The 15748-nt window shown below is 45.4% G+C and overlaps 1 protein-coding gene across 8 annotated transcripts in view; it reads right to left on the bottom strand.

The window, feature by feature from the left end:
- DOK5 (docking protein 5) overlaps positions 1–15748 on the bottom strand; it is a 338062-nt gene that overhangs the window by 245457 nt on the left and 76857 nt on the right. For 2 of the 8 annotated variants that reach the window (XM_063959006.1, XM_063959010.1), the window contains exon 1: positions 9639–9888. The exons of 5 other annotated variants lie outside the window; for them this stretch is intronic. The gene's annotated coding sequence lies outside the window, so the exon portion shown is untranslated. Of the gene's footprint in view, positions 1–9638; positions 9889–15748 lie in introns of those variants that run through there. One more of the 8 variants, XM_063959007.1, reaches the window with a different exon arrangement.

Raw genomic sequence — 15748 nt, 5'->3', positions numbered from 1 at the left:
ATTCCAGGGGCCATAGTGGAATTAGCTCTCCTTTTTTCCTGACGAACAGGGAGGGAGGAAGGTAGGGCTTTGGCTGCAGAATTGGAGGATAGAAACCGGTCCATCGGTAATAATAGGGATAAAGAAAATGGGGTGCTGTCGTATTAATAATATTTCACTGGTTTATAGAAGTAAGAAAAAGCATGCGTGGTATCTGTGAGCCGTGGAAGCTGGTCCTGTGTATTGTGTTAATCTTAGGAAGCCTTTGACATCAGCCTGAAGCGTGGAAGTTTGCTGGCAATGGTGTATATAGGGTTAAACAGCAGTGACCCACCTTAGAATCTTCAGCAGGAATCAGTTGTTTGTCTGTAGGCCTTTGCAGCTGCAAAGCAAGGCAGTGTACATGCAGGCAGCAGGAGATTAACACAGAAATGGCGCTGCTGCGGTTGCTATGGTTACCGCTCGTGATACTGTGAGAGCCGGGTGTCGTGGCTGAGCTCTGCGGCTCTCGTTAGCGGCAGTGTCGTCTCCCAAAGAAGAACACCACAGGTGCGACTGCCTGTCACGCCGTGCACAGTGGGGGAGCGGCCGCAATGAAGTGCCGTCCGGCGGGGACTTTCCTCGGCGGGCGGGCGGCTCAGGTGTAGAGCGGTCACAGCCGCCGGCGGCTTGCTGCACGGAGGAGCAATGAGGCTAGAAGCACCAGCGGCTTAGTGAGGCTGTTAAAACAGCCGTTATAACGGTGCTGTGGTCGGGAAACACCGGAGCTGTGCTGTGGTGTGTCCTCACAGCATGGAGCCGGAACCGGAAGTCGTGCCATTCCCTTTTAAACCTCAGCCAATTGTCAGCCACGTTTTCATCAAATATCAGTGGATCTATTCTCTTCAGACCTTGTGCCATGGCATCTCAGTTCTGACACCAGAAAAATCCAGAACAAAAACCAAAACCCGAAAGGGTGGTTTTGGCAAAACATGAATGGAGACCCAGATCCAAAACCAAACCACAAAACCTGAAAAGTGTCCGCCACACATCTCTAATACATATATTGTATACAGTATATTATATATTTTATAGTGATGAGCTTTACCTTTTTTATTCGGGTCCGAGCAGACTCGGATCCTCCCGCCCTGCTCGGTTAACCCGAGCGCGCCCGAACGTCATCATCCCGCTGTCGGATTCTCGCGAGATTCGGATTCTATAAGCAGCCGTGCGTCGCCGCCATTTTCACACGTGCATTGGAGATGATAGGGAGAGGACGTGGCTGGCGTCCTCTCCGTTTAGTAGAAGATAGTTGATTTGATTGCTTGTGCTTGTTTATTACTATAATTGTGGGGAGGATTGGGGAGCAGCTGTTAGGAGGAGTACAGTGCAGAGTTTAGTTTTTATCCATTCTCTGCCTGAAAAAAACGCTCCATACCATATCTGTGCTCAGTGTGCTGCATGATATATCTGTGCTGAGTGCTCACACTGCTTAATTGTGGGGACTGGGGAGCAGCTATAGCAGGAGTACAGTGCAGAGTTTTGCTGACAGTGACCACCAGTATACGTTTGTCTGCCTGAAAAACACTCCATATCTGTGCTCACAGTGTGCTGCTTTATTGTGGGGACTGGGGACCACCAGTATAATTAATATCATATAGGAGGAGTACAGTGCAGAGTGCACTGCTGTACCTACCTCTGTGTCATCATCCATTAAGTATACTATCTATCTACATTCCTATACCTGTGGTGCATTTTAGTTTAGCAGTTTGCTGACAGTGTCCACCAGGTTCAGTATACTATATATAGCAGTACGGTAGGCCACTGCTGTACCTACCTCTGTGTCGTCACTCGTCATCCATTAAGTATACTAGAATCCATCCATCTACATTGTATACCTGTGGTGCCTTTTTTGTAGACTAGTTTAGCAGTTTGCTGACAGTGTCCACCAGGTCCAGTATACTGTATATAGCAGTACGGTAGGCCACTGCTGTGTACCTACCTCTGTGTCATCACTCATCATCCATTAAGTATACTATACATCCATCTACATTGTATACCTGTGGTGCCTTTTTTTATACTAGTTTAGCAGTTTGCTGACAGTGTCCACCAGGTCCAGTATACTGTATATAGCAGTACGGTAGGCCACTGCTGTGTACCTACCTCTGTGTCGTCACTCGTCATCCATTAAGTATACTATCCATCCATCTTCATTGTATACCTGTGGTGCCTTTTTTTTAGACTAGTTTAGCAGTTTGCTGACAGTGTCCACCAGGTCCAGTATACTGTATATAGCAGTACGGTAGGCCACTGCTGTGTACCTACCTCTGTGTCATCACTCGTCATCCATTAGGTATACTAGTATCCATCCATCTACATTGTATATCTGTGGTGCTTTTTTTAGACTAGTTTAGCAGTTTGCTGACAGTGTCCACCAGGTCCAGTATACTGTATATAGCAGTACGGTAGGCCACTGCTGTGTACCTACCTCTGTGTCGTCACTCGTCATCCATTAAGTATACTAGAATCCATCCATCTACATTGTGTACCTGTGGTGCCTTTTTTTTAGACTAGTTTAGCAGTTTGCTGACAGTGTCCACCAGGTCCAGTATACTGTATATAGCAGTACGGTAGGCCACTGCTGTGTACCTACCTCTGTGTCGTCACTCGTCATCCATTAAGTATACTATCCATCCATCTACATTGTATACCTGTGGTGCCTTTTAGTTGTGCGCAGTAAATATAGTAGTAGGCCATTGCTATTGATACTGGCATATAATTCCACACATTAAAAAATGGAGAACAAAAATGTGGAGGTTAAAGGGAAAGATCAAGATCCACTTCCACCTCGTGCTGAAGCTGCTGCCACTAGTCATGGCCGAGACGATGAAATGCCATCAACGTCGTCTGCCAAGGCCGATGCCCAATGTCATAGTAGAGAGCATGTAAAATCCAAAACACAAAAGTTCAGTAAAATGACCCAAAAATCAAAATTAAAAGCATCTGAGGAGAAGCGTAAACTTGCCAATATGCCATTTACGACACGGAGTGGCAAGGAACGGCTGAGGCCCTGGCCTATGTTCATGGCTAGTGGTTCAGCTTCAAATGAGGATGGAAGCACTCATCCTCTCGCTAGAAAAAAGAAAAGACTTAAGCTAGCAAAAGCACAGCAAAGAACTGTGCATTCTTCAAAATCACAAATCCCCAAGGAGAGTCCAATTGTGTTGGTTGCGATGCCTGACCTTCCCAACACTGGACGGGAAGGGCTTGCGCCTTCCACCATTTGCACGCCCCCTGCAAGTGCTGGAAGGAGCACCCACAGTCCAGTTCCTGATAGTCAAATTGAAGATGTCACTGTTGAAGTACACCAGGATGAGGATATGGGTGTTGCTGGCGCTGGGGAGGAAATTGACAAGGAGGATTCTGATGGTGAGGTGGTTTGTTTAAGTCAGGCACCCGGGGAGACATCTGTTGTCCGTGGGAGGAATATGGCCATTGACATGCCTGGTCAAAATACAAAAAAAATCAGCTCTTCAGTGTGGAATTATTTCAACACAAATGCGGACAACAGGTGTCAAGCCGTGTGTTGCCTTTGTCAAGCTGTAATAAGTAGGGGTAAGGACGTTAACCACCTCGGAACATCCTCCCTTATACGTCACCTGCAGCGCATTCATCATAAGTCAGTGACAAGTTCAAAAACTTTGGGTGACAGCGGAAGCAGTCCACTGACCTCTAAATCCCTTCCTCTTGTAACCAAGCTCCTGCAAACCTCACCACCAACTCCCTCAGTGTCAATTTCCTCCTTACCCAGGAAAGCCAATAGTCCTGCAGGCCATGTCACTGGCAAGTCTGACGAGTCCTCTCCTGCCTGGGATTCCTCCGATGCATCCTTGAGTGTAACGCCTACTGCTGCTGGCGCTGCTGTTGTTGCTGCGTGGAGTCGATCGTCATCCCAGAGGGGAAGTCGGAAGACCACTTGTACTACTTCCAGTAAGCAATTGACTGTCCAACAGTCCTTTGCGAGGAAGATGAAATATCACAGCAGTCATCCTGCTGCAAAGCGGATAACTGAGGCCTTGGCAGCCTGGGCGGTGAGAAACGTGGTTCCGGTATCCATCGTTAATTCAGAGCCAACTAGAGACTTGATTGAGGTACTGTGTCCCTGGTATCAAATACCATCTAGGTTCCATTTCTCTAGGCAGACGATACCGAAAATGTACACAGACCTCAGAAAAAGAGTCACCAGTGTCCTAAAAAATGCAGTTGTACCCAATGTCCACTTAACCACGGACATGTGGACAAGTGGAGCAGGGCAGACTCAGGACTATATGACTGTGACAGCCCACTGGGTAGATGTATTGCCTCCCGCAGCAAGAACAGCAGCGGCGGCACCAGTAGCAGCATCTCGCAAACGCCAACTCTTTCCTAGGCAGGCTACGGTTTGTATCACCGCTTTCCAGAATAGCCACACAGCTGAAAACGTCTTACGGCAACTGAGGAAGATCATCGCAGAATGGTTTACCCCAATTGGACTCTCCTGGGGATTTGTGACATCGGACAACGCCAGCAATATTGTGCGTGCATTACATCTGGGCAAATTCCATCACATCCCATGTTTTGCACATACCTTGAAATTGGTGGTGCAGAATTATTTAAAAAACGACAGGGGCGTGCAAGAGATGCTGTCGGTGGCCCGAAGAATTGCGGGCAACTTTCGGCGTCAGGCACTGCGTACCAAAGACTGGAGCACCACCAAACATTCCTGAACCTGCCCTGCCATCATCTGAAGCAAGAGGTGGTAACGAGGTGGAATTCAACCCTTTATATGCTTCAGAGGATGGAGGAGCAGCAAAAGGCCATTCAAGCCTATACATCTGGCCACGATATAGGCAAAGGAGGTGGAATGCACCTGACTCAAGCGCAGTGGAGAATGATTTCAACGTTGTGCAAGGTTCTGCAACCCTTTGAACTTGCCACACGTGAAGTCAGTTCAGACACTGCCAGCCTGAGTCAGGTCATTCCCCTCGTCAGGCTTTTGCAGAAGAAGCTGGAGACATTGAAGGAGGAGCTAAAACAGAGCGATTCCGCTAGGCATGTGGGACTTGTGGATGGAGCCCTTAATTCGCTTAAACAGGATTCACGGGTGGTCAATCTGTTGAAATCAGAGCACTACATTTTGGCCACCGTGCTCGATCCTAGATTTAAAACCTACGTTGTATCTCTCTTTCCGGCAGACACAAGTCTGCAGAGGTTCAAAGACCTGCTGGTGAGAAAATTGTCAAGTCAAGCGGAACGTGACCCGTCACCATCTCCTCCTTCACATTCTCCCGCAACTGGGGGTGCGAGGAAAAGGCTAAGAATTCCGAGCCCACCCGCTGGCGGTGATGCAGGGCAGTCTGGAGCGAGTGCTGACATCTGGTCCGGACTGAAGGACCTGCCAACGATTACTGACATGTCGTCTACTGTCACTGCATATGATTCTCTCACCATTGAAAGAATGGTGGAGGATTATATGAGTGACCGCATCCAAGTAGGCACGTCAGACAGTCCGTACGTATACTGGCAGGAAAAAGAGGCAATTTGGAGGCCCTTGCACAAACTGGCTTTATTCTACCTAAGTTGCCCTCCCTCCAGTGTGTACTCCGAAAGAGTGTTTAGTGCAGCCGCTCACCTTGTCAGCAATCGGCGTACGAGGTTACTTCCAGAAAATGTGGAGAAGATGATGTTCATTAAAATGAATTATAATCAATTCCTCCGTGGAGACATTCACCAGCAGCAATTGCCTCCAGAATGTACACGGGGACCTGAGATGGTGGATTCCAGTGGGGACGAATTAATAATCTGTGAGGAGGGGGATGTATACTGTGAAAGGGGTGAGGAATCGGAGGATGATGATGAGGTGGACATCTTGCCTCTGTAGAGCCAGTTTGTGCAAGGAGAGATTAATTGCTTCTTTTTTGGTGGGGGCCCAAACCAACCAGTCATTTCAGTCACAGTCGTGTGGCAGACCCTGTCGCTGAAATGATGGGTTCGTTAAAGTGTGCATGTCCTGTTTATACAACATAAGGGTGGGTAGGAGGGCCCAAGGACAATTCCATCTTGCACCTCTTTTTTCTTTCATTTTTCTTTGCATCATGTGCTGTTTGGGGACAACTCCTAGATGGGCCAGGTGTTTGTGTCGGCCACTTGGGTCGCTTAGCTTAGTCACACAGCGACCTTGGTGTGCCTCTTTTTTTCTTTGAATCATGTGCTGTTTAGGGACTATTTTTTTGAAGTGCCATCCTGTCTGACACTGCAGTGCCACTCCTAGATGGGCCAGGTGTTTGTGTCGGCCACTTGGGTCGCTTAGCTTAGTCACACAGCTACCTCATTGCGCCTCTTTTTTTCTTTGCATCATGTGCTGTTTGGGGACTATTTTTTGGAAGGGCCATCCTGTCTTGATTGACACTGCAGTGCCACTCCTAGATGAGCCAGGTGTTTGTGTCGACCACTTGTGTCGCTTAGCTTAGTCACACAGCCACCTTGGTGCGCCTCTTTTTTTCTTTGCATCATGTGCTGTTTGGGGACTATTTTTTTGAAGTGCCATCCTGTCTGATACTGCAGTGCCACTCCTAGATGGGCCAGGTGTTTGTGTCGGCAACTTGGGTCGCTTAGCTTAGTCACACAGCTACCTCATTGCGCCTCTTTTTTTCTTTGCATCATGTGCTGTTTGGGGACTATTTTTTGGAAGGGCCATCCTGTCTTGATTGACACTGCAGTGCCACTCCTAGATGAGCCAGGTGTTTGTGTCGGCCACTTGTGTCGCTTAGCTTAGTCACACAGCCACCTTGGTGCGCCTCTTTTTTTCTTTGCATCATGTGCTGTTTGGGGACTATTTTTTTGAAGTGCCATCCTGTCTGACACTGCAGTGCCACTCCTAGATGGGCCAGGTGTTTGTGTCGGCCACTTGTGTCGCTTAGCTTAGTCACACAGCTACCTCATTGCGCCTCTTTTTTTCTTTGCATCATGTGCTGTTTGGGGACTATTTTTTTGAAGTGCAATCCGGTCTGATACTGCAGTGCCACTCCTAGATGGGCCAGGTGTTTGTGTCGGCCACTTGGGTCACTTAGCTTAGTCACACAGCGACCTTGGTGCGCCTCTTTTTTTTCTTTGCATCATGTGCTGTTTGGGGAGTATTTTTTGGAAGGGCCATCCTGTCTTGATTGACACTGCAGTGCCACTCCTAGATGGGCCAGGTGTTTGTGTCAGCCACTTGGGTCACTTAGCTTAGCCATCCAGCGACCTCGGGGCAAATTTTAGGACAAAAATAATATTGTGAGGTGTGAGGTGTTCAGAATAGACTGAAAATGAGTGGAAATTATGGTTATTGTGGTTAATAATACTATAGGATCAAAATGACCCCCAAATTCTATGATTTAAGCTGTTTTTGAGGGTTTTTTGAAAAAAACACCCGAATCCAAAACACACCCGAATCCGACAAAAGATTTTCGGTAAGGTTTTGCCAAAACGCGTCCGAATCCAAAACACGGCCGCGGAACCGAACCCAAAACCAAAACACAAAACCCGAAAAATTTCCGGTGCACATCACTAATATTTTTATACCTCGCAGCTCCTTTCAAACCGCATGAATTACAGGGTTAGATACACATGAAAAAAGCGCACTAGGGTACAGCACACCAAATAGTATAAACAATAGAAATTAACGATAAATGTTATATAACTTGCAGGTCCTTTCAAACTGCATGAATCACACGTTAGATACACATGAAGAAAGCGCACTCGGTTACAACGCACCCCCTTGTGAGACTTTAAGTCTGGAGTGGACACAGCACAGTTAACAGCAGAGTCAACACTGCATACAGTGTACCCTCTACACAGCAGTTGCAGGCTTGCAGCAGTGTATCACCTATACATATACTCAGTGCCGTATTAAGGAGGGGGGCCCAGGGGGTAAGTACCCCGGGCCACTCAATCTCAAGGGGGCTCCTGGCCGAAGCTATTGTCCACTGACGATTCTGAGTGTCTCCAGGCTCCACTGCCAGCAGCAGCACTCCCAGCAGCAGCGGTGGCTGTTGGGAGAGCTGCTGCCCGCGGCAGAGCCTGGAGAGAAATAGAATCATCCTCGACACTTGCACCCTTGATGTTTCTACTGGCAGGCAGGCAAGCCGAGCAATTGCACAGGGGACAGCCGCCGCCAGCTGCAGCAGTACAGGCATGATTCTATCTTCCCTTCCCTTACAAGGCTGCGCGCTGTGACCAGCGTCTGTGCCCCTGCCCCAGCACACGTGAATCATTCGAGGGGAGGGGAAGGCGGGGATTACCAGCAGTGTGCCTGCCTTCTCACTGCCCTGATATTTGTCTCTGTCCCGAACTCCCGCCGCCGCAGCAACAGCTCCTGTTTTTAGGTGAGGGGCTAGGTGTGAGACTCAGATGAGCAATAATAGGTTATACTAGAGGGGACTGATGGGGGAGAGTGCTGGGCGGCTCTGCAGTGCACCCAGCTCAGGCAGTAACAAGTGCTAATGTGATACCCCAACAGGTGTGTTTCTGGGTTTACCTTTTCCTCCTCTTTCACCAGAGAGGTAAGGAGATTTTTCTTCAGGCACATAGGGTTATAGCTGGGATTATTTTTTAAACAAAATAAATAAAATTTACTCAAAAATGCTATTTTCTGAAAATGAATTGGATTCAATACAGTTACATGTAAAGTTTCTCAACAACAAGTATACATTCAAACTAATTATATTTAGAAGTATTACACACTTCCAACATAATTAATAATTTGATTTTACTGGAACTCTGCGTAGATTGATGTTCCTGTCAATCCAAACCAATAGCATTTACCTGGACCTGGTAACACAAATGTACTTTTCGTCACATAAATATTCATACAAAATAGAAATATGTTACCAAATGCTTTGCCATAAGTATTTCATCAGAAATGATACACAGAATAATGCTGTACTGTTAACAGTATAATTATATATACTCATCTATGAAAATAAGAATGAAACACTAATGTAATGTAGATAACACTACGATTAACATCAAACTACTGTATATTTGCAGTAATAATGTTCACTTGTGTCTTTACAGGTGGTGCACATACTGTATGAAATTACTATTTATTTCCAGTTTAACTATCTATGTGGTCACATGCTGATAATATGCTGCAAGTTGTTGCTCAGGATGAGTTACATATGAAAGGACCTATCAATTACTCCATTTCTTACACTTAGAGGTCATAGATTAAACTGTACTCAATTCATAGTTGCTAAATTATTTGCAAAGTACCGCTTTCTTGTGTTGTTGTCCGAAGTGAAAATATCCTTGAAAAAAATATGGTTTTAAGATTTCTATATTCTTAGAACTGCTGTGACATATATACAAATCAGTGTGTGGAGAATTTATACTGATGAGTCTTTGTTGCTGTTGAAAAGTGGTTAGCTGCTTTTAGTTTTGATGAATGGCTATAGTTTTTTTTTTTCTGAATGAGGCACTGGACAGGTAAATGAATCGGCTCAGGAGCAATGGTGGTTATCTATGCTGTTAGGTGCCCCTCCAGAAGTAATAGTCTTCCTAAGGTCTGGCTCCGTATGTGACCAGCCACTCACTAACAGACAGTTCCTAGCTGCTTCTAGTTAGTAATGTGACTTCTATGAAGGCATGGAGCTACTTACTGGGTATACAGGGATGCTGTAATGAGGAGGGCTGAGGCATGCACTGTGGTTGGATCTATCCTGCACTCCTCAAAGCCAGTCATTAGTAATTATCGGAAGCAATCAGCTGAGCCGTGGTGACAAGGTGTAGTACTGTGCATGGTGTGTAATTACAGACCTTTCTGTCACTTTCACTGTCTCTCTTTACATGGCAGTCTCTCTGAGGGGAATCACTGCCTCTCTCTGGCCACACACTGCCCGCCTTTACTTCACAGCACCTGCCAGAGGATGCTGGGTCCGATAAATCCTGCTGAAAAGTACCACTGCTCTCTCCTCCAACACAGTACCATCGCTTCCCCCAACTTACTGCGAAATGCTGGGACTCAGGTACCCCTGCAAAGCAGGTCCACTACCTCAGAAAGTTACCTCAGACTGCCCACTGGCAGTTGGGGAAGGCTGCTATTTATAGACTCTGACTGACAACTGTCCACCTCAGCCAGCTGCAGCTGGTTCTAGCAGTTTCTATGTCATGTGACTTGCTGCTGGCTCACCACTCCATCACTTACTCCTCCCCAACACAATAAACACCATCAATATGAATATTACCACCATATATGTGTAAACCTATACATGTCTTTACATATATATAAATATATATATATATATATATACATTATATATATATATATATATATATATATACATATTTATATTGGATTCCAGCATAGGTAGGTACAACCAGGGTTTGGTGTACCACACTTAGTTAAGAGTTTGGGACACTGACAGCATGTGCCAATGTGGCTGTGTATGGCCACGCCCATTGCAGTAGGACCATGCTCCTCTTTGATGGTTTGCTACTTTTTTAAGATATCAGGGTGTCACATTTTTACTGTTCGCCCTGGTAATGTCTAGAAACAGCCCTGCCCTTGACTCTGTTCCTTCATGCTCGCTCAGCTCCCCTCCATCTGCAGTGTTAGTGTTGAGTAGACGCTGGGGGTGAAAAAAATCATAAAGTCTCATCCTCCAAGATGGCAGTGAGGAGTGGAACTCGGGTGACTGCTGGATTCTGAAGCTGCCTGTCAGCAGAGATCAGTGAGTATACAAAGGTGGGGGTAAGAGAAGGTTATTAAATCCTTACATGAGGGGCAGGCGCCCCTATGTTTTCAGTGCCCAAGGCCCCCTGAAGGCTTAATCCGGCCCTGCATCTACTTAATATACTGACAGTCTAGTATATGGATTATGTTCCACTTCCCTTCCTATATATAATAAATGAATGTTACCTCCTAAATATATACTGTATATATTTTTAATGCAGAGTTAATGGAGAATGTTCCCCCTATAATATTTTTTTATTTTTATTGCAGAGTTAGTGCAGCACACATCAGCGTGCTGCTATCTCCGGGAAATGGCGGCGAGTCCCGGCAACTGCACTTTTTACAGAATCCAAGTCCCATGAGAAGCCGACGCTGGGACGATGACGTTCGGCCTTGTGCTGGGATCTGAGTCTGGCGGGAACACCCTATCCTCAAGCTCAAATCCCGGTGTTCGGAGCGGTTCGGATTCAACAGAATCCGATCCGCTCATCCCTAATTTGCATAAACTCACAGACAGGTGATCACCAATCACCAATCACCATGCGACTAAAGATCAGACCCACTGTTCTTCCCAAAATTCCATTACACCACCACCTTTCATTGTTTGTCTATGATTTGCTGGCAGGAAGCATCACACTGTTCTGAGAACTGGCCTTGATTTGGAGATATGTGACAGAGACTTGGATCACCTAGGGTGGATGAGCGTCATACTGTTCTGAGAACAGGCCTCGATTAGTGGATATCTGACATAGACTTGGATTGGCTTGGGTGGATGAGCTTTTCTAGTTTCTAGTCTTATTATTATAACCCTTATTTTTGCTTATTACCATTTAAAAGCAAAATCAATTATTACTTAAATTACTGGTATAATGTATGTATTTTTTTTTCACCTGGCCTATGGGATGAGATGGATTTGTGCCATGGAACCCTGCAGCCATGAAGAGAAACATATTCTAGGGGGATAAAACAAGTAAATGTAGCCTGTTTGAGGTAAGTGTCTTGATCTATAAGGCCTACACATGAGATATTGCCCAGATGTTTTTGTCTTTTTCACAGATGGGGCTGGTAAGATCTTCGGAACAGAACGGTAATTCCTTCCACCATGGGGATTTCTTTAAGGCTATAAATTACTCATTTATATGTATGGTCAGGAAAATGCAAGAAAGGTCAATTATTGTATCTTAACATTGTACGGCAAACTTGGATTTTACAGATACTCTGAAATGATGACTTATGTAACTATTTCTGACAGTATTTCCTGTAAAACTGCAGTCTTTACATCTACAGAAAAAGAGATGAGTCCAAACTATGTGATCGATACTGCAAAACTTTTCATTGCTTATCATTTATTTTCCCTACAAAACAGAAAGATAACTTTTAAGAACTCACACAAATTGCTCGATTTGATGCAAAACATTTGCAGTAGGGAGGCCAATCCCGGGATCGGGATTGGCGGGATCCCGGGATTTAGGCCCAAAAATGGCCGGGATTAGAAGCTCCAATCCCGGGGATTGAGGGATCAGCGTTGAGTGTCCTCAGGACGCTCAGGCACTGACCGGCTCCCAGCTCACCAGCGCAGCATGACGTGCAATGACAGGTCACGCTGCGCCATCAGCCGTCACCTGCCGAGAGCGACGGATGTTTCCCACCTGCCCTCGTTGTATTGTGAGCATTGTGTATGCAGGGCGGGTGGGGGGGGGGAGCAGCGAGGGGGTGGACACAAAGGGAATAGCCGATCCCGGGAATCCCGGGATTGACCATTTTTCAATCCCGATATCCGGGATTGAAAAAATGGCCCAGGATTGGCCTCCCTAATTTGCACCCATAATACCAGTATTTTCAAATGGTTTTCAAGGACATTTTTCTGCTGACCTGCAGCATAAACATAGGTTATTGTATGTACAATGCTGTCATGGTGACCTTAGAACACTACTATCCCCAGCATGTCACAGTATGTTTACTGAATTTAGGGGCCTATTTACTAAGTCCTGGAGAGAGATAAAGTGGACGAAGATAAAGTACCAACCAACCAGCTCCTGTCATTTTTCAAACAAATCCTGTAACATGGCAGTTAGGAGCTGATTGGCTGGTACTTTATCTCTGTCCACTTATCTCTCTCTAAGGCTGTAATAGACCCCTTTATGTTTTGTTTGTAAATATAGTTTCAATAAAAAATTGACTTTTAGCGTGTGATTAAAATAGTAAATTGACAGAATGTCATTTACAATGTACAGTATACTAAGGAGACTCTTATTGTACAGTTGGTCAACACTGAAAAAGGAATATTCTGTGTGTGAGGATTGCGACAGGAAGCATGGCCACATCATGGAGGGTACAAGACCATGTCATAAAGGGTGCGTGGTCATGACCACATGGAAGGACCTAGTGCTAGACTTCTCCTTATCCCCTCAGCTCCCTTCCAGTCACGCTTTCACTGCTGTGGCAATGGGACATACGCACCCTCACACACCTACTTCCATTAAGATCAGGACAATGCAGTCCTGATTATGGCAGGACAGAGCGCCCAGAATCCCTATTTGCATGGCATAATCACAACCCAAGCTTGGCCACACCCCTATCCAGCAGTGGCACTCGCAAGACCTTTTTCTGTACTAAGCAGTGATAAATGTGGAGAAGTGAGCCAGTGAAGATGCCCATAGCAACCAATCAGCTGCTCTGTAAACTTTTATAGTATGCAAATAAGAAATGTTATGTCAGTGCTGATTGGTTGCCATGGGCAAGTTCTCCACTGGCTCATTTCTCCACTTTTATCACTGCTTAGTACATGTCCCCCTTTGTCTTGTGCAGGGAAGCAGTAGTGTGAAACAAATCAATTCCCCGTCATTGCTGCAACAGGAAACAGTGTTTTGCAGAAAGTTAATTAAGGGGAACTTGGCCTTTCACGTTTTTAACAGATTTTTCTCCATCCTGAGTTTTGTGCCTTTGTAATTTGAGGAGCTGACATAGCCAGAGTGATGTCCCCAGGGATAGATGGTGGCACATTTCCAAAGATGCTTATTAACAGTTACAGTCCTGCAAACGGATTATTATTCAGTAGCTATTTTATTTTTCAGATTGTAATTTAAACAACTAAAAGGCCATCAAAATAAAATCCTGTGCGTGCTAACTCTATCTGTAAGCATACAGTTAGCCACAGTAATATTGTAACTAGTACTGTAACTTGAAATAAGAACTTATAACTGGAGGCAATCACGTGACTGCCTGTCGGGATCCCGATGTTCACAATGCCGACGCCGGAGAATCCCGACAGATGGTGAAATGCCGCCGCCGAGCCCGCAAGAAGCTTTCTAGTGCTTATCCTGCTGCCAGCAAACTGGTGGCCGGGATCCCGCTGTCGGGATCATGACAGCCGGGATGCTGGCCGACAGTAATGGTGCCCATACACTTGTGCGATGCCCTGCGACGCGACATCGTGGGGCATCGCACCGGCAGTTCAGGTGCAATGAAATTGCGCCTGATCTGCCAAAGTGATTACCATGCGATCATGCGATAGATCGCATGGTAATCATGTGATGGGCACGTCACCGCTGAGTGCGAGTGGCCTTTTAAAAAACACATGCGATCGCACTGCAATGCGATAAATATTAAGTGCAGCACATACTATCATGAGACGCGATATTCGAGCAGCGTGCCCGCGCATCGCGTCGCATGGTACCTTAAATGTGCATACAATCCTTCGATTTCTCTCACAGATGCTGTCGAAATTGAAGGATTGTATGCCATATCTCACAAGTGTATTAGCTACATAATACGTATGTATTCCCTTGGAAGATTTCATAACAAAACAAGTGCTAATTCTGGTGGATGGGGAGAGATGTTCTTTCTGCCTTCTACAGGCTGTGTGTTAGAAGAAGATATAGGGCTGGGGTCATTTATTTATTTATTATTTATTTATTAACAGTTTCTTATGTAGTGCAGCATCTTCCGTTGCGCTTTACAATTAGAACAACAGTTATAGAACAAAACTGGGTACTAAAAATAGACAGACATAGAGGTAGGAAGGCCCTGCTCGCAAGCTTACAATCTATGTTGTGGGGAGCTCAGTAAATATCTATATATTTTTTAATTCAGCCTTCTACAAGGAATAATATACTGTAATATGACTACAAAATTCCTCTCTGCCAGTGTAAAGGTGAAGTATATTAAACTCATTATGGGTATTGAATTTTATCTTCTGTGGAGGTGTCTGACTGGCAGCAATTTAGGACATGCTAATTTCCACATTGCTCCTGTGTTTGTTATTTGGGATGATAACTGTATCCGTCTTTCAGAGGCACAGATCCAATGAGGTGTTTAATAGTAACTGAATTTGCCAAATGAAAAAATTGAGATCCATTATATGTGGCGCATTCGCATTGTGATGTATTGGCCACGCTAGAAGCACCCAACTTGGCTCCATACTTGAAAATAATTAACTAAAACAAGATGAATGTAATGCTTAAACCTCATATAGTCTGAGGATTGTCCGTAACATAAACCATAACATCTTAACACTTAATTATAATAAATAAAGACACGGAGACTTGAATTTGGCAGAAAATGTTAGCTATTTATTTAAGTGAACCATTAACTGTGAATAATTAAACTAAAGTATGGTGGCCAGAAAGAACGGCTAAACAACCCTATCCCATAAACAATCTATCTCATAAAAAACTGACGTAAACCTTCCAACAAACAATAGGTATCCGCTCAACCTCCATCCTGACTACCCACCCGTGAAGGTGATGAGGCTGCCACCCGAGAAGGTGGTCCAGCAGATGTAAAACCAGTCAGCGAAGGAGAGCGCACCTAAAAATCAAACACCAAACGACCTCCAATCCACTCTTTAATACAACAAATGTTAACTTGCCGTTCTTTCCCGCCACAACCAAACCGTGACAACCCACATCACAAAAATAGCCAACGCAACAGCATAAAACAAACACCACCACTAGGGAGGGAGGGTGGGACGACAAAAGCAGAAGAGGCTGACCCAGCCTCTTTCCCAGGCTTAAGAACCCATTCCACCTACCCCCA

Source organism: Pseudophryne corroboree, chromosome 3 (genome assembly GCF_028390025.1).
Source record: "Pseudophryne corroboree isolate aPseCor3 chromosome 3, aPseCor3.hap2, whole genome shotgun sequence".
Taxonomy (NCBI): domain Eukaryota; kingdom Metazoa; phylum Chordata; class Amphibia; order Anura; family Myobatrachidae; genus Pseudophryne; species Pseudophryne corroboree.
Note: the sequence above shows the minus strand (reverse complement) of the source record. Positions and strands in the feature narration are given on the sequence as shown.